At 42.2% G+C, this 20058-nt stretch overlaps 1 pseudogene across 1 annotated transcript in view; it reads right to left on the bottom strand.

Annotated features, from left to right (window-relative positions):
* Positions 1–747: 747 nt before the first annotated feature.
* Positions 748–20058, bottom strand: part of LOC308429720 (ETS translocation variant 5-like) — a 144027-nt pseudogene continuing 124716 nt past the window's right edge. Inside the window, exon 4 of the transcript in view lies at positions 748–1796. The product of the transcript in view is annotated as an ETS translocation variant 5-like (transcript). The remainder of the gene's footprint in view (positions 1797–20058) is intronic.

Genomic DNA, 20058 nt, shown 5'->3' with positions numbered 1-20058 from the left:
TGGTGGTCTGGTGTCTTAACCCAGTCAGCAAAGCTGGTCCATTCATTACCGACTAATCCAGAAGAAATTGTGACCAGTTAACCTAAGTCAGGCCCATAAAAGAGTTGGAAAAACTTACTTCTGAATTTCTGTTGTATTAGGGAAATAAGGCCAAGAAGAGAGAGTCCCAGGCCTCATGACTGAATCTAAACCCCGGATAAAGTCATTTTACTCAGTGTCCGCGTTACAAGCTCCAAATTCCTGTTCTTATTCCTTGAGTCTCTTTCCTACCTTCCTTCCTTCCTTTCTTTCTTTCTTAAGAATTGTTTATTTTACATATATGAGTGCACACCAGAAGAGGGCATTGAATCCTATTACAGATGGTTGTGAGCAACCATGTGGTTACTAGGAATTGAACTGAGGACCTCTGGAAGAAAAACCAGTGCTCTTAACCACTAAGCCATGTATCCAGCCGAGTCTGATTTATTTGTTTCTTTCTCTTCTTTCCTTTGTTTTCTTTCTTTTCTTCCTTCCTTCCTTCCTCTTAAAAGGAATTCAATCTTCTTTATTGTACACAGTACAGAGCATAACACAGCCCTGCAGGATGCACGCAGCCCTGTGCAGAATTAGTTCAAATCAACTGGCAAGCTAAAGCCTTTCTGCTCTGTAGATGTCCACAAGAAGCAAATGAATGAAAGAAGCCCCGTACCTTGACCAGGACCAGTCGCGGTGGGGCTCTCCGGGAGGTACAATGAGTCATTCAGGAACTTAGTAAGTGAAGCCTTCAGCATAGGGGAGGCTGCTGCCGTGATCCATGCCCAGGAGGTAAGCAGGGTTGTCTTCAAAGTGAGTCAGTGACAGGGTGTCCTCTCCATTGAGGGGGCATGCTGACTCTGACTTCAGGAGCGGGTGCTGATTGCCCAGGAAGGCCATGGAGAAAAGTACCTCCAGGTCACAAATTTGTAGACCTACCGTTCCCCCAGCCGCCTTCCGCGTGACGCCTTTTTCAGAATAATAGCAGAGGGAACGGCTCAGCTTGTCATAGTTCATGGGTGGCCGAATCTTCTGAATACCCCAACGCCGAGCAAACTCTTCCGGTTCTATGAGCTTAAACTCCATGCCTCGGCCAGTCCAGGCGATGAAGTGGGCACTGGCAGGGTCATCAGAAGGGTGACGAGGAACTGCCACAGCTGCAGAGAGCCCCGCCTCTGATAAGGGGTGCCCCTCTCGATACATGGTGGGCTCCTGCTTGACTTTGCCTTCCTGTCTTTCAGGCACCACGCAAGTGTCATCTAAGTATAGCCTGCGGTCCTTTCCAAATGAGAAATACCTTCCTCTCAAGTAGGGTGACTGGCAGTTAGGCACTTCTGAGTCAGCACAGTAATCTCGGGGCTCCTGCTTGATTCCCATGGCTGCCTAGAACCCATGTGTTGGGGGGAGGGTGGCAGGAATCCCAGGGACCTCATGTTCATAGAGTGAATCGTGGCATTCCTTCTTGAATCCCTGAGTGGTGGTGGAGCTGTGGGGACAACGGGCTCTGACATCTGCCAATGATAGCTGGGGCGATTGTCTCTAGAACCTCCTGACTGAGGAGGGAAGGGACAGCCGGGCTCAGACAGCTCTCGCTGAAATCTCCGTTCTGATGAATATTGGCTTTCAAACATCGACACTGGCATTTGTAGGGCTGATGTGGTGGCCGGGGAACCGCAAATGGTTGTTGCTGTGATCCAGGTCCTGGATGTAAATGAGGGGTGGTCAGGACCCACCCCCTGAACTGGGCCGGCTTCAGGGGCAAGAGCTGAGCCCCAGTCTGGTTTCTTAACATATAACCTAAAGCACTACAACCGCTACGGCGTTGAAGTGAGAATATTTCATCGAAATCTTAGCCTTGGTTGCCTTTCTTTAGGAAAAAAAAAGATAGCAATCATCTGTTAACACTTTTTAAGTTAAATAATTAGATTGATTTAAGTGACACCAAAACATCTGGAAAACGATGTAGACACAAATTCAGTAGAGGACCATATTTCCTGTTAACTAATTGAGAAATGAATCACTGGCAACTCTTTGGCAAATGTCTCTGGAATAGCTTTTAATTTGCATGAGAGTTAAAAGAGGTGAAATGGGTGATTTACTACCATGGGCCGTGATGAGCTAAGGACAACGCTGTTCTTGAATTCTGTTATCAGTCTTAACCAAAGGCAGAGTCTGATCATGACCTGGAAAAGATGGGAAGATGAGGGACAGACAGACATTGCTCATCTGAACTGTGTGCGACACAGATCTCCACATTCGTGATGGCCTCACTATGGTAGGGGAAAGGGTTATCAAAGAGACCTTCCAAAAATTATCGTAAAAAAATTTTAGCTCAACTCATCTAAATTCAGTGCCTCTCAAGACGTGTTCAGGAGGGGCTGGGGCAATTACCCAGTTCTTAAGAGCATATAATGGATTTACAAAAGAGTTGAGTTCATATTCCAGCAACCATGTCAGACAACTCACCTTTGTCTACAACTCCAGCCCCGGGGGGATGTGATGTCTTCAGCCGCTACTCATATGCACCCATCCACAAAACATGCAAAGTATATGATTACAAATAAAATACATCTTTTAGTCAAAACAGGTGACATTTAGAAATTAGGTACATTCCAATGTTTCAGATGATGCACCATGTTGAATAGATTTAATTCAGCTTCCTAGAGAATAACTCAGTGTATTAGAAATAATAATCACGCTTCCATACAGGTAAATTGTTGTATGATTACACGTTCGGTGATATATTCTGAAACATCCCTTTGAAGCCATTAGAATTACAAGCACCCAGATTTAGAATCATCAATAAAAGGAACTATCCAATAAAATGAAGATGCAGAGCCAGACACACAGCTAGGTCTTATAAAACTTACATTTTTCACTTCTGTAAGCCATAATTTTCGTTGTTTGTGGCATTCTGAGAGCAGACACCACAGGCAGTAATAACTGGCTTAAATGCCTTTACGGTACAGTGGCTTGCAACAATGCCTCCATTCATAACTCTCAGAGAATGAAGTAACAGCTACAAGTGCTGTGAAAGAATGCATGTTCCTCTTCACGTTGTCCCACAGGTTAACTCCCAGGGTGCTCTCAAGCCCCCAACAGTAACGAGAGGCGAAAGCATTGTGTTCAACATGACCACGTAAGACCCTGGGAGGTATAGACACCTCCCAGTTTTTTTTTTGTTTTTGTTTTTGTTTTTGTTTTTGTTTTTTTGGTTTTTTTTTTTTTTTGTTTTGTTTTTGTTTTTTTTAAGCAGGGAACGAATATTTGAACTGCATCGTGAATTCACTCTGGGTCCTGATAATTAGTATAGAATTTTAACCATCTTATCTGTCTATCGGTCGGACAAAAGGAAAAGAAATTAGATGGAGAGCAAGCAAATAAAACAGAATTAAAGTCCAGTTCTCTTAGGAAAGCCTGCAATGGGGAAAACTCAAAGTGAAGATGCTTTTTTTGGTTTTGAATAACAGGAGACAAACTCAAACTGGCTGAAAGGTAGATTGGGTGTCACGACTGTGCAATTGGAGGTCCAGGGGTGGACATGGTCTTAAGCGTGCATAAAGCCGGAAGTAATTAATGTGCTTAGAGCTCAGCTTCTCATCTTTTTCTTTCAACTCTGCTCATCCCCACTTTTTCTATTACAGGGAGCCTCAGCCTGTGCTTGTTGTCACACAGCTTACCTCCGTAGTCCCCATTGTCCCAGTTTACGAATCACAGTGACACTGGCTATCCCCATCCAATAATGGTAAGACTTGATCTCTGAGGAGGGGCATTGATTTAGTATTCTATATTTATGCGCATATTCCTGTTGGCAGTGCTGTAGTTGAGACTTGTCACCTGTTCACCCAAGAGGGCTGGGAGGGTAGCTCAGTCTTGCTTAACATGTGTAAGGACCCTGGATGTTTAATTTCACGTACGCGTGCACCACTATGGACCACTTTGTAGAGTCTCCAGTTAACATAGGCCTGAAAGACCATCAGAGCAAAAGGGATGGACCCTGTGGGTTCCTTTTTATTTGTGGGAATGGGAAGCACACCAGTCATCACCGAATGGTCATGCACTGAAGAACACATGGGTGGTGACTATACCCCATGCTTCCTGTGTATACGGAAAACTTCCGACTTTTACTGACAATGCTAAGATCCTGTTCATAATAAAAGCATGAATTTGCAGAAGATATCAACTGAGTAGAAGGTAAGTTAGGTGATTTCAAATTTTTAAGAGGAAAGGCTGTTTAAATTTGATGCTGTGAAACAAAACCTCCCCTCCCAGGAGATTTGATTCCTGCCATGTAGATTCTGACTAGGAATCTCATTGCTATTTTACTAGCACAACTTAAAAATAGTCTTTCCATTTAAGAATGGAACTTAACAAAGAATAGCAAAGAATCTGCATTACTCCTACCTCCTTTCTTCAACACACACACACACACACACACACACTCACACACATACACATATCACACACATACACACACACACACACACATACAGACACATACACACACAGACACACACACTCACACACACATACACAACAGACTCACACTCACACACATACACAGACACACACAGATACATACACACACACATACTCACACAGACACACTCACAGACACAACCACATACACACATAAACACAGACACACACACACACACATATACACAGACACACACACACACACACACACACACACGCACACACACCACTCATATTCTTACACCCCATGGACCAGAGAGTAGTAGCATGCTGAGACTTGTAACTCAGACCATTCTTATCTTTTGTAAGTGGTTAATTAATCTTTTCTGAGGTGGCGTTTGAGACAGAGCCATGTGTGACCAAGCCTGCACTGAGGTCATGGGTTTTCTGCCTCATTCTCCCATATACTGGGGTTAGAGGCAGACATACTTAAGTGGTCGTTTTATTAATATTTAAATCTTCTTTGGACAGAGAAGTATTCCTTAACACATGTTTTCCAAACTTGTGCAAAAATAGCCTGTGGGAAACATTGTGTATTATTGGAACTAACTCAGTTCCAACCAGCCAGGGAACAGAAAGGAAGGGCCTATTCTTGAAGCTCTTTCTATAAATTTTAACAAAATTATAGATTCAGAATTTACTCATAGGCCTGAATATACACACTAAATAGAATGTTTTTTGACTGGCAGAACTGAACATATTTTTGAGAAGAAGGAAGTGAAAAAAAAGAAAGAAAGAAAATCCAAAACCTAAAAATAATCCTTTTTCTTGCCAAATAAAGGTTGGGATCTGTGTATTGTGTCTACTGTGTGGCCTTCGTGTCATTGCAGAGAAGTTATCCAGAAGGAAAAAGTGAGTTAGAGGCTAAAAACTAACTATAGAAACCATTGAAAACAAAGCATGTTATTTGACTATAAACTTATCACATATGCTGCATGATAGAGAAAACATGTTCTACATATCAGGACAGGAATATACCTTAATAATTTTATAGAAGGTAAAAGTTTCCAAAATGGATTAGAATTTTTGCTAAATTCAGAACATGGCCAGAATCAACAATCACTCTGGGTGCTATTTCTTCTATTAGGGTTCTGGCCAATAAGGTACGATTTATTTCAGTCTTTCCAATCCATGTCATGAGGTCTTCACAGCACTTTCTATTATTCCTAACAAACAACGGAAAACTCTCTCTTAGAACATTCACTCTCTTCACAGGATAAAGGGATCCACACAATTGCTTTCAACCCTTTGTTTCTGCCCCAAAGCCCAGCTGAAGTTACAGGACAGTCATTTCTCTTTGGATTGAAGCTTTTTCTCCCACCCATAAGTCCCTCCTTGGTACCTGGTATTACCAATTCACTGAAGCTAATTTGCAATATCAAATTTTCCTTCTCTTTACCTCTCCCAGGTATAGAGAGTTTAAGTAGCTGTATCTTTTAGCACTGCATTTAAAGTGACGACTTACCTGACATAGCCTTGCAAACAAGATTTTAATAAACAGTGTCACATTGTTTAACGTAAGCAGAGACAGATCGAGCCTTCAGTTTTGGTTGAAATATGACTTATTCCTCCACAGGATCCGGCGCTCAGTGCTTGATCTGCTGCTCTTTTGGAACTCTGTGGAACCTTTAGGAAGTAAGGACCTACTGGAGCAAATAGGTCACTGGGGAAATACTTTTCAAAGCCATACATGATTCTTAGTGTCTCCCCCTGTCCGTCATGATGTTAGAAGTCCTACAGCACTTTCCACTGGCTTCACTAGAGAACCGTATTCAATGGAGCAAAGACTATGGCCAGCAGTCCCAGATACCATTAGTACAGCAAATGAGCCCTCCCTCCTTTTGTTCCAGGCTTTCTGTCAAGGGGACAAGAAACAGAACTGGGCTGGTTTGGTTTCTGTTGCTGTGATAAACACCATGACCAAAAGAAACTTGTGGAAGAAAGGGTTTATTGGGCTTATTTGTCCTTATCACAGATTAAAGAAAAGCCAAGTCAAGCAAGAGCAGAGCAGGGCTCAGCTACTTTTTAAAAAATCTATCCTGAGAGCACATGCATAGACACAACAGCATCCACAGGAGAATGGTCCCTCCCATGCCAATTAGCAGGTAAGCACATAACCCACAGACATATCTATAGGTCTTTCTGACAGAGGCGATTATTCACTTAAGGTTCTCTACTTACTGGGTGACGCAGGCTTGTGTCAGCTTGACAAGGATGATCCAACACATTGCATCCGCCGCAGGATCTATTCAATATCTAAAAAACACCTTCTTGTTTTTAGTTAATATTAGTTAGCTTTTTTATTCTTAGTGATCTCTTCTCGTCAAGTCAGAATTCCTCAGACCCCTATGTACTAGGAAAGCAAACTAAATGGTGTGTGACTATAGCAGAATACAAAACACTAGTAGCGGATTGGCAAGCTGTTCACATCAAAGTGTTCTGATCTTTGATTTCAACTTATCTGAAGCTGTACTTTCAGAATTGTAACATGCAATAAACATGGGTGTAAAAGATGCCATGACTCAGCTTTACTACACCTGTAGACCAGTTCCACACACGTCATTTAGAACCTAGTCCTTCTCTGCCTGGTTGAGAAATCGCCTTCCACGTCTGGGCAACAAGAGACCCCAGTTGGTCTGGGGCCCTCTAGAAAACTGCAAAATCTGGACATGAGGATTCCCAAGACTTTTAGGGAAACCACCTTGATTTGAAGCCCATATTACTGTTAGAACACAAAGTGGAAAGAGAAATGTCTTACAGGAGTTTTATCCTCACATATCATCTACTTTGGTCATCTAAAGTACATTGGTTGTGAAGAATAGTGGAGGGGCTGCCTGGACTGTGGGACCATCCAAGGAAAATAAGAGACACTAGTATCTGCTGGAATAGCTGCTAAGAAAATTTTCAGTCTTGCTTCACTGCCAAAAATTGTTGCATTTCTCCAAAGCCATCAAGGGTCATTTTTCTTCTGGCCCCAATGACCATATAATTGATTAGATTTCCCTCTTCTCATTGGCTGTCAGGAGGACTAGAACCCACTTCTGTTTCTGGCCCTGTTACAGACCCAGCATCCTGAAAAACACTACCAATAAAAAAATAACCAACATGTTGAATTAAGGGGGAAAGGTAGATCTTTAATGGCATTCTGAACTGGCACAAAAGAAAGAGGCCAAAAGCAACATGAAAACAGAAACCCAGCTGTGATTGATGTAAGTCATAAGCCAGCTCCCCTTTTCAAAGGGGTGGAGCTAAGCACCAAAGAGCAAAAGTACCCACCGGGACAGCTGCCATGGATAAAGACAAACCATAAATCCAGGACCAAGTGAGAGAAGAGGATGGGAGGATTTCTTGCATGATGCTAGGACATCAAAGTTCAACAGATCTTTAGCCTAAGGAAAACTGAAAACAAAGCCAGTCTTTCAGAAATAGCACAAAAAAGACCTTTAAACTGAAAAAGAGGAAGGGGGGGAGGGAAAGAGGGAGAAAAAGGAGGGAAAAGGGGGGAGAGGGAGAGAGAGAGACAGATAACAGAATCTTGTTTCAAGTTGTCTAGAAACAGAGCTTGTTTTCCTAAGATGGCTGAAAAAGTGGAGAAGAGCATGCTACTTCTCCCAGAAGTTAATGCATGTCCATTAAAAAGAACCCAAATTCACATTAGCTACACAAAAAGTGGGAGAAATAAAACATAAGATAAAATTAACAAAGACAACAGAAAAGAACCACAAAGACTTCAGATATTAAATTTTTAAATATTGAATAAAACAGAATTGTATTTTCCATCTTGACAAAAATATGAGACTTAAAAGTGGGATTTGAGAACATGAGAATATATTTTTCGATATCAACTATGGTTTTTTAAAAAACTAAAATTATTTTTAAAATTATAAACTCGGGGTCAGAGAGATGGCTCAGTGGTTAAGATCGCTTCCTGTTATTCAAAGCATTTGGTTCCCAGCACCCATGTCAGAAATGTACAACCTCCTATGATTCCAACATTATCTTCTGTACCCTGTGGGCATCTGCACACGTGTGGCATGAATGAACATGGAGAGATACATCTTTTTATAAGAGATTGCAAACTCAGTAAATAGATTAAGTAGAATAGATATAGCCGAAAAGAAACTGGTGAACTAGAAAACAGACCTAATGAAACAATTCTGAACTCAGTTAACAAAATTAAGAGAGAAAAGTATGAAGAGGAGTTTATGTTGCACCAAGCCTTTGATAAGGTTTACCATATTTTTAGCCAGAGCTCCAGAGCTATGAACCTAGATGAAGAGCTGAGAATGTTCTCAGTGGTAAGAGCCATGTGCAGGATGGATTCATGGATTGTGACATCTTGTTCTGGGGGTTCTTCAGGAAGCATGGCCATGATGAAGGCCAACCTCACTAGAAACTGGGAAAGGTGAGTCCCTCAAGGGATGACAAACACTGGTCTTATAGAACTTCTCAGGAATGGCAAGATTGCAGGTAGGAATGCCCTGAGTGACTTTAGAGCTTAAACGAATGCCCTATAGATGAGCCACAAAACCTGGAGGAAGTCTGCTACATCCTCCTCATGAAATTGAGTGTTTGAACATTTACTAATAAGGATCTAAAATTCAAATTCCAAGCAATCTGAATACTCTCATGAGCCTTTCATTGTGAATTTCATACTTGCATGCTGTGTTGTCTTAAGGTTTTACTGCTGTGAACAGACACCATGACCAAGGCAAGTCTTATAAATGACAACACTTAATTGGGATTGGCTTACAGTTTCAAAGGTTCAGTCCATTATCATCAAGGCAGGAGCATGCCAGCATCCAGGCAGGCTTGGTGCAGAAGGAGCTGAGAGTTCAACATCATCATCTGAAGGCTGCTAGGATGAGGGTCTTAAGCCCATGCCCACAGTGACACACCTGCTCCAACAGGGCCACACATCCTAATAGTGCCACACCTTGGCTGAGCATATACAAACCATAGTATATTTGGATCATATTCTTTTTCTTCATTCTTCTACTCCTTTCAGACCCCTTCCCTCCAAACATCATGTCCTCTGATTTTGCTTTGTTTTTAAATAACCCAGTCTAGTACTGCCCTTATCTGCATGGATGTAGGCTGTCCACTAGAACAGGAGCAGTTTGTCATGGGACATATTCCTGAAGAAAACACTGTTCTACTTGCAGCCATTATGTGCCAGTAGGTACTCTGGAAGGAGTGGGGTCCTTTGTGCCTCTCCTGAATCCACATGGAAGGCTTACTGGACTTGATCTTGCTCGGGCTATCCCAACTCTTGTGAATTTACATATGTAGCAGCATTCTGTGTCCAGAAAATGCTATTCGACTACATTCCTCGAGGTGCTCTGGCTCCTGCAATCTTTCTCTCTCGACAAACACTCTGAAACTGCTCAAGAAAAAGGTAGAAGCTAAAGTTTTTCTGAATAGTGAAAGAGCTTGGGCTCTTTGGTGGAGCTGCCTACAAGTTGTGCTTGGGAGCTTTAGAGACTCTGCTTTTGTGAGTCATTACACAGGCTGCAGTGGACTTTTTAGACATGAGTCCTATAGGTTTACCCCTGTGCTATGCTTCCATAAGTAACCCCAACATAAGCACAGGCTCACTAAGCTAGACATGGGTAGAACTGCTTCCTGGGGCAATGGTCAACAGATACTTGGTCCCATTGCTGCAGGAGTACTCATTCAACCAAATTTTTAAATTTCCTCCATCCCCTTCAGGAGATACACATACACACATACACATACACACACACACACACACACACAAACACACACACACATATCCTCTCTCTTCCTCTTCCCCCCTCTTCTCTCTGTTGTACACATGCATGTGCTCATACACACACACACACACACACACACACACACACACTGTTTTCTAAAAGCCACTTATTACAAAACATGGAACTTAGTTGTCCCTCATAACATATAACTGAATTGAAAGTCATAAAGGCTAAAGACCAGCATAAGGTGACAGTCAAGAGAACTTCATTTTAACATTCAGATTCATTACTCTTGTATTCTTATCTTGCTTTCAGTCATTTCGATTGAAACCCATTTTGCTGTCAGAATGACTGAGGAATGACCACTCTGCACCTATTCTTTGGGAGGCTGTATAAATTGTTTAAAGCTTCCGCCCTCCAATCCTAACACCCCCGTGGTTTCCAAGGGTTTGACAGCTGGATGTCTTCTGCCTTTATGGCCTCACAGCATTGTAACCTTTTGACAGATGGTGCTTTCATTCAATACACAGGTGCCTTCAGAATTAACATTGTATCAGATTCCACATTACATAGCAGACGGTAAGAAAAGCCCGTGTTGTTCTGACCTATGATTTTGATTCCAAGAACAGTTAGAAAAGTAAATAACTAGAAGCCACAGTGATTATTCTAGCTTACAAAATGAACCCTGTGTGACACCCTAAGAAAGGCAAATAGTGCAACCAAATAAGTCTGTTTTATGACTTTTCTAATAAGTCCTTGATTTGATATAAGTGCGAACTTTGAAAAAGTTGCAAAAAAGACCATGAAACCAAATGTATACAGCAGGACTTTTGCATATTTACATCTGCTTCATGATTAATCACCCCCTTCAGAGAGATATCTAAATCAACTTAGATGAAATCATACCCCTAACTTTTAAATACATCCAGTCTGTGTCTCTTCAGAACAGGATAATATCTTATATAACTTCTGTGCTATTATTAAAATCTTGAAGTGTAGTGCTGTTTCATTATCATCAATTTTCCATATATAATTTACCAATTTCCCCAGTAAATTTTATTGTAACAAGTTCTCACATCCAGGGTATAAACTAAGAGAAAATATTGCATCTAAAGGCAATGTCTATTTTTTTCTTATTTAATTACAAATAGGTATCTGGCCTTTCTTCGAGGTTCACCATAGGTGTTTGTTTGCTTGTTTGTTTTTGGTTAAAGCTGGTTAATTTATAGAAAACACCTTACATTTAGTTTTTCTGATTTCTTTAAATAAATTGATTAAAGATATGCACAAGGCCAGATTTGTCCCCAAGGTATGCACATTAACTCAGAAGACAGCTGGTATCAATTTGAACTACTCACAGGTAGAAACTATACATTTAATCACATGGGAAAATCAAGAGATGAATGTGCACGTGGGTATTTATAAAGGCTTCCAAAGCACGAGCCGAATCTGATAAGCTCATAAAGGCAAACAGCAAACCAGTTTGTATCTAGAATCACCAAGACCCAATTCTTCAGGCAAACTTCCAAAAGATTATGGCAGATAAGCCTCTAAGCAAGCCTATGAAGGTTTGACCAGACTGGGTTAAATAAGACAGGAAGAGCCACCCTAAGTGGGCAGCAGCAATGCTGTGGGCTAAGGTCTGGGCTGAATAGAAACAGAGAGTGGGGTAAGTATAAAGAGTCATTCCTTCCCACTCCCTGGCTGAGGGATTGATGTGACCAGGTGCCTCAAACTACTCCAGGCAGGACTTCCCTGCTGTGGTGAACTGGACCCTCAAAAAACATGAGTCAGGATAAACTTTTCTCTCTTAGATTGATTTTGTTGGCGGATTTCATCACAGCAAGAAGAAGAAGAAGAAAAAAAAAAAAACTAATTGATACACGTTTGAATCAGGCCCTTTGAGAAATAGCATTAAATTATGTGACACATTAAAAATAGAAAGAGAGAAACTGCTACAGGGAACCTGGGAAATTTGGGGCATGTTTGTGCTGAGGGAAAACAAGTCACTAGTAGTTTCAGGGAGAGAATGATAAATTCAAGGAATAAATCTTAATTATCCCCCATTCTCTTTCAGGACATCACCGATAATTATGTTAATAAATCACAACTGTTTGTAATCTGTGTGATCTGTTTATGAAAATAGAGTTTATGGAAATAGAAAAGGAACTTCTGTGCTGGTTTCTTTAGCTCAACAGGCTCCAACTTTAAAGGGATTTAAGACTGTGTTCTTATGCCAGGGCCTCGACAAGCAAATTCAAGATGTCTGTAGGTAGCACGGAGGACATTGTTCAGTACGTGGAGTTCTCACCACTGAGCCCCTCAATTGATCCCCAGAAGCACATGCAAGAAGAACCCGATTCCAATAAGGTGTCCTCTGACCTCTGCAGATATGTTGGAGCATGCGAGCAAACCCGCAACCCCCCAACACATATAAATAGATAAGATTTAACAAGTAAGAAAAGAAAAAGTTTCAAATACATGCAGGTACATATATGAAAGTGTTGGGAGTAGATAAACAGTCTAAATATGCATAGATTGAAAGTCTACATGCCCAGAATATTTTTTTTGTCTGTTATCTCTTTGTTTGGCCATTTTTGTCTTTCTGGCCTTTGGCTTGTATATTATGGTTTCTACTGTTGTGTTTTTTAGTGTGTGTGTGTATGTGTGTGTGTGTGTGTGTGTGTGTGTGTGTGTGTGCACACACACACACACACATATTTCTCATGCTTTCTCTTTATTGTATTTTAAATCCGATTTGTTCAATTTTTTGTTTGTGCATTTGTTTTCTTTTCCTTTATTCTTTATAAAAAATTTATTCTTTAATCTTATTTTTATAGTCCAGACTTTATCTCCCTCCCAGTCCACCCTCTGACTGATCCACATCCCATACCTCCTCCTACCTTCTCCAAGTGGATGTCCCTACCCCAAACTCCCAAACCCCACCCCATCAGACCTCTAATCTCTTTGGGGCCTCCAGTCTCTTGAGGGTTAGATGCATCTTCTCTGACTGAACCCAGACTCAGCAGTTGCTGGGGGCCTCATATCAGCTGGTGAATGCTACCTGTTTGGTGGTTCAATGTCTGAGAGAGCTTGGGGGTCCAGGTCAGTTGAGACTGCTGGTCTTCCTATAGGGTCACCCTCCTCCTCAGCTTCTTCAGGCTTTAACTGAGATCCAGCTCAAGGGGAGGCCCTAAGACCTGACACTATTACTGATGCTATGGTGTGCTTACAGACAGAGGCCTATCATGACTGCCCCCTGAAAGGTGCATTTGTCTTCCAAAGAGAAGGAAAAAGAGGGAATGGAGTTGGGTGAGTGAGGCAGTGGAAAGGGTCTGAGAAGACTTTGGGGAGGGGACACAGTGATCAGAATATGTTGTATGAAAAACACTTATTTTCAGTTAAAAACTGACTACAACTCTGCACACGTTTACCACAGCAGACACTGTGCTCCGTGTTATCACAGCGAGGGTCGCAGTCAGCAGAACATCTAGTCATTTCCCACCCTCGCTCGTTGCCCTGCCCCACTGAAAGTATCTGTGCTTACGGACAGCATTGGGGTTTAGGGATGCTCCCCCGAAAGCTCCCGCAGTAATGTGCCCCATCCCTGGAATTGGATCCAGTGCAGTGCTATTGGGAGTGAAGAAGAGGGGAATTCAAGGCATTGCAATGTGCAAGCTATACTTTCAGCATCCATTTTCAGAAATTGTTCTGGGAGAGGGGGGATAAAGGCAACCTCTCTGGAAGGTTCTGTGCTGTGCTGTTTTCAGGCTGTTCTCTAGGCAAGTAAACTTAAGAGACTGAATCTCAGGAAGAAATAAGCTTCTTTCTCCTGTTGGGGGCTTGGTTTGCTTCCCACTCATGTGGAAAAGGCTCTACCACACAGGATCGTGCTGTGATGGCAGGACGCCAAGTCACACCTTGTGCCTTTCATCCTGATCATTCTCAGAGATTGTTCAGGCTCATAAGTAAGGTGGCTTTCTAAACTAGACTGGAGAATTTTAAGAGGACTTTTGTACCGATGACTGTGTGTCCCTGTGAAGGAATACCTGACAGAAGCAACTCAGAGAAAGAGAGACTTGCCTTGGCTCACGGTTCCAGGGGCTCAGTATCTCCATGACAGGGAAGGTGACACAGAGCAGCTCACATGCTGGAGGCATGTGGAGGCATGTGGAAGCATGGGGAGGCAAGTGGAGGCATGTGGAGGCATGTAGAAGCATGGGGAGGCATGTAGTGGAGCCTGTTTATATCACTATGCAACAGTTAGCAGAAATTGAGACAAGATCCAAGGAGTCAAATACAACATTTCGTGCCGTATTCTTACAAACCAACCTCCTCTGCAAGACTGATTGGGCTCCCAAAATATGAGCTGAGGAACAGCCACTCGAAGATGAGGCTCAAGGGAAGAATTTGGATTCAACTTGGCACACTCCCTCACCCCAGCTGACGCATAACTCCTAGGGATGATAAAATAAACACAGATGATTTTGTAAAAACAAGACAACAACAACAACAAAACCACTGCTGCTATAAAATATGGTTTTCCCAAAGACCTTGTGAGAGGAATCACCTACAACACACCTGTAGAAACAGAACAATAAATGTGCCAGAGATCTTAACGTAAGATCTACTCGGGGAAAACACAGGGAAACACCTTTATAGGAGACAGTCATGAATGGGAGAGGTGGCTCAGTGGTTAAGAGCACATGGCTGAACTTCTAGAGGCCCTGGGTTTGATTCCCAGCACCCACAGGGTGGCTCACAGCTACCTATGTCTCCAGATCCAGGTGATCTATGCCCTCTTGGGGCCTCTGAAAACACTTCATGAACACAGTGCACAGACATACATGCAGGCCAAACACTCGTGCACATGAAGAATAAATAAACAAGAGGTCCAAACAACTTTTTAGGAGAGACAGCCACAGCCAGCGGCTTTCTGAATAGCCCTACACTAGTTCGTGAAATGACCCGGGAGCTGACAGCTGAGATAGTACCAAATGAACAGCTTCTGCATACAAACAGTGATCAGAATGAAAATAGTGCCTACATAATTGAAATAGAAAGTAGCCAACCACCCATCTGAAAGAGTAGTAAACATCAAAAAAGTATAATTATGTAAATAACTCAAACCATAGGCACTAAAAGAACAAATGATCTAATCAACAAATGGGCAGGAGCTAACCTAAAGGACACGTCTCAAAAGGGAGTACAAACGGCCACCAAGGCATGAGAAGTCAGCACCTCACATGAGCAGCACAGCAGGTAGTCCAGGGTTCCTTGCAATGACCGTTTGCAAGTAAACATGTTTGAACAGAAGGGTGCGCTGGGTGACACACTGACACACTGCAGCTTCTATGGTGAGATGTTTTTGTTATCTTTTGTTTTTGTTTCTTTTCGGGGAGAGGGGTTGCAAGGGCAGAGGGCAGATATGAAGGGATGGGGATGAGTGGGATTGGGGTGCATGATGGGAAATTCACAAAGATCAATAAAAAAGTGAGAAAGAGATTAGGGCATAACGATATAGTTAGATCCAGATGTTCCTGTGGCAGATGCATGAGAACTGCAGACCAATACTCTGAACCAAGTTAGAAGCCCTGGGCATAGTGTTGGGTGCTTGCTTTCCAACACAAGGGCATAAAAGAAGTGGAACCCCAGGGCTCATTAGGCACCTAGCCTAGCCTCCTAGGTAAGTCCAGGCCAGGAAACAATTCCCCTCATAAAACAGGGCAAATGGCATCTGAATGAGTAACACTCGTGATTGACCCCTGCTTTCCAATATTCATGCACACATCCATGTACATGTACTGCAAACACATGTGCCCCCATGAACATACGTGTGCACACTACATTTAAAACATCTTCAGTCAAAAGGGAATTGTGGGAGGCAGGGGAAATACTGCATTGTCAAGTGTCGAATGGTCACACACACATGTACTTCACACACACACACACACACACACATACACACACACCTTATTATAATTTATTCTCCAGTTAGTATTGTTATCAAGAAATCAAATACAGCAAAAATGAAAAGGGACCTTTCTTCACTGCTGGTGGGAACACAAACTACTTCATTTACTATGCAAATCAGTACAGAGATTTCCCAAATGACTCAAAAAATAAATTTATTCTGTGAACCAACTGCACTACTCCTGGATCTGTTTGGAAAGACTTTTAAGACAGCAAATGATGTTTTATGATAGCCAAATTAAGGCATCAGGCTAGGAGTCCATCACTGGAAGAAAATGAAATATTATTCAACCACCAAGAAAATTGAACTGTTGCCACCTGTGGGAGAATAGCTAGAGCTCATCATGTTAACTGTGATAAGCCCGAGTCAGAGAGACAGACATAGTACATTTTCCCTTCTACTGAGAACCCAGACTTATTTAGAAAGAAAAAGAAAGTAAGAAAACTCTGAAGAAGAAGGTGGGGGGGGGTGCAAATGAGGTGTGGAGAGAGGACAGAGGGGGCAAATAAGACCAAATTAGATTTAAATGGACCTTTGAAAATGTCACTATGAAGCCTGTTATTTTGTACAGATGTAAGGCAGAACTCAACTGAAGCCATTTTGAGTAAAAACTTCCATTTTGAATAAAGGCCAAATAAAGTTGAAGTTCCCAAGACCTCTCTGGGGAACTGACATCCTGCTTGGCAAAAAGAGACATGGATATGGGTATCTGACATGTCAAGAATTCATGTCAAGTTGAAACATGAATTCTAGGCAAGTTGCCCTGCCCCAGTTGAATAACCCAACGAATGGGATCAGGAACCACAAAGACATGTTCCCTAGGAAGCCCCCTTCCTTAGATTCTGATTGGCGAGGAAAATGTACTTATAACTTGGCAAGAATATTTGTCAATTTGGGGCTTAACAACCTTGTACCATTCTGAGTCAGGGTTTCAGTTCAGCTCCCAAATCTGTTTTGTGGCCCCAACTGATCAGTATCTGCCTGAGTACAATACGGTTTTGTCATCTGCTTAGATACTTACTTGTAGATTAATGTTAAGGTGATAAATTATTGGACAGGAGGCAGAGAATAGGTAGGAAAATGAAAGAGGAGTGGAGATAGGTGAAATCAATATGGAGCTGGAGAAAGCAGACTTAGACTTTGGTGGCCGTAATTGGAAATAGGTAAATATGAATATTTTAAGTGTTTCTGTAGGTCATTTTATCTCATATAGAAGAGCAGTTTGTGTCTTTGCCTATTGGATGTAATCTTATTGTATAGAGAATTTGTGGGATTGAGAATTGAATATAGAAACATTCATGAAAAGCTATCGGGTCTTAGATTTTTTGTGTTGGGCGGGAAGAGGAGGGTGAAGAAACACGCTGGGGGCAGAAGCACCAGGGTGGGCGGAGTGAACCACCTGGGAAGGGGATCTCCTGGAGAATGTTGCTCATGGACCCAGTGACAGAATCAGTGTGCTCAGTTCCACACTAGATCAGCATCCCCGGAGTGAGACCTCGGGGGGGGGGGGGGGGGCAATAAAGAAACAATCCATCCTTTAAATATTTACCGTAACACTTATTAAGATGAATGTTCGAAGACACAGTTGGCTCCTGAGTTTGTACCTGGTCAGTTTTTGTTGCCTAATTCAAATAAAGATCTTGCTTTGCTTGACGATTGTGACTGCTTGGGCTGTTTTAGATTTTTGGATTCCAACACAAATTCATACACATTAAGCAAAAGAAGGAGAGGGATTTCCAGGGGGTGTGGTGGAAAGGTTGGTGTACGTGTTCCTGATTGAGACTTCTAGACTTTCAATTTTTAAAGAAGTGGGTTTTTACAATAAAGTCTTTCTTTCTTTGAAATCCTTGAACACCTCTTATAGCCTTAGGCTTCTGCCACTGGGAATTTGGTTTTAAGGAAAAGGCTCCTGCGAATGGAGTTCCAAGTATTTGTCTGTGTTTTCCTACCCAGGATCTCATGCTCTGTTCTTTCCCCTTCAGGGTTTGTTCCAGACCTACGCTCCCTCACTTTCCCTTTCAGTCTGTATTTCCTCCAGCTGAGCCTTCCTGTGCTTCCTTACAAAAGTTTCCAGGACGAATACCTTAAAGCTGACTTGGCCATGGCCTTGGCTTTATAGCTTCTGGCTTCTGAGAAGATAAGAAAACGTCGCCGCTGCCCCTTCGGATTGAATAGCTTTATCACATGAAAGAAGTGAGTGTCTTCCTCAAAGCCACTTAGTAAATCATTGGCAGAGGAAACAGTAACTGACTTTTGGACTCTGCCTGCCCTTCTTGTGTGGCCTTCCATCTCACATTCATGAGAACTAGCACAGACTCCACAGCCAAACTATTTTCCAGGGAGCAAGCCAGAGCAGAACCAGCTTGTCCCAATCTACCGCTACTTACAGGAGCCCCCACAGACACCTAAACAAGAACCTTGCTTAGATAAGAAGGCTTACAAGACAGCTTTTTTTTTTTCTTTTTTTCTTTCTGGAAGCTTTTATTTTTTTTTTTTTTCTCTCTACAGAGAAAGAAGATGGGGTGGCAGATGCTTCTGTTGCTGCAAAGGGTAAAGGACTGGGACCCCGAAAGACCTGAAGATCTTTAAGGAAGACCATTTTCATTTCCTGTTTTAATTAGATCTGAAGTTCATGTTGGGGGAAACAACTGAGGTTTTCTTGGTGAGAGCAAAAGTAAGAAGGGGAGACAGAGACACAGAGACATGGGGCAAGAAACAGAGACAGACTGAGAGGCAGAGACAGAGAATGAGATGGAGAGATTACTCAAGCTCTGAACTTTGACCAGTTCTCATAAAGTATTAGAGACTAATTTGAAAGAAAACTAAACTGCATGCTTCATGCCGTAAGATAAAATAGTTCTGTGGCTGGGAGTGTCATTCATTGGAACTTGAGTGTTGCCTCAGGCTTGGTCTCTAGTACTTCCAACTCCCAGACACACACACCCAAACATTAGGTGTGTACATTAAAATCTGTGATTCTGGGAGGTCTGCTGTGCTCCTGCGAGTGGAAACGGTGACATCCTCTCCCTGAAATAGCCTGCTCTACAAGGTCATGAAAATAGCACTTAGTTTAAGCACCTTACGTGAATCTCATTGGTCGATTGATAGCAACTCTTTGGCCTTGAACAGAGGGACACCTTATAGCTGCTACATCAACGGTTCTCAACTTTTGGATCATGACCCCTGAACAAACCTTTCACAGGAGTTGTACATCAGATATCCTACATATCAGATACTTATATTTCAATTCATAGCAGGAGAAAAATTAATGTTATGAAGTAACAACAAAAAAATATTGTTGAGGGTCCCACAACATGAGGAGCCGTATTAAAGGGCAGCAGTGTTAGGGAGGCTGAACATCGCTGTGCTATGTGATAAGAACATTCCTGGGCTTTTCCAATCTAAAAGCAGGCCTATGAAATCTGTAAAAGATGTGAGCTGGTTAAACTTCTGGACTAACTCAAAGGGGGAAAAAGAAAAATTTAAGACAACGAAGGATGGCTTTGAAGTTCTTATTTCATTATTAACCTAAGGGACAGCCTGGATCTCCAGCATATTTTAACTAATCCAGGTTCTTAAGAAGGTTTGGATGTAGTTCAGCCATGGCAAGCCCTCCTAAGCTTAACATTTCCACAGCTGACAAGATTTGCTGGCTGGTGAGTCAGGCATTAGAACTGTCTACAGGATGGGGGAGGGGGGAGGAAAAGCTCTTTTTTTGTCCCATCCTCCTGGGTGACAAAAGTGTTGCTTGGAGGACAGGATTTGTAAGAGAAAGACTAATTCAGCCTTATGAATATCATCCCAAAGCCAGGATTTGAGCAGAAGTAAAGCAAGAAAAAAAAATCACTGAACAGAGGGAGTCACCTGCTTCTATTA

The sequence above is a fragment of the Micromys minutus genome (genome assembly GCF_963924665.1).
Source record: "Micromys minutus genome assembly, chromosome: 14".
NCBI lineage: Eukaryota > Metazoa > Chordata > Mammalia > Rodentia > Muridae > Micromys > Micromys minutus.
The sequence above is the reverse complement of the archived record's forward strand: the minus strand, read 5'-3'. Positions and strand labels throughout refer to the sequence as shown.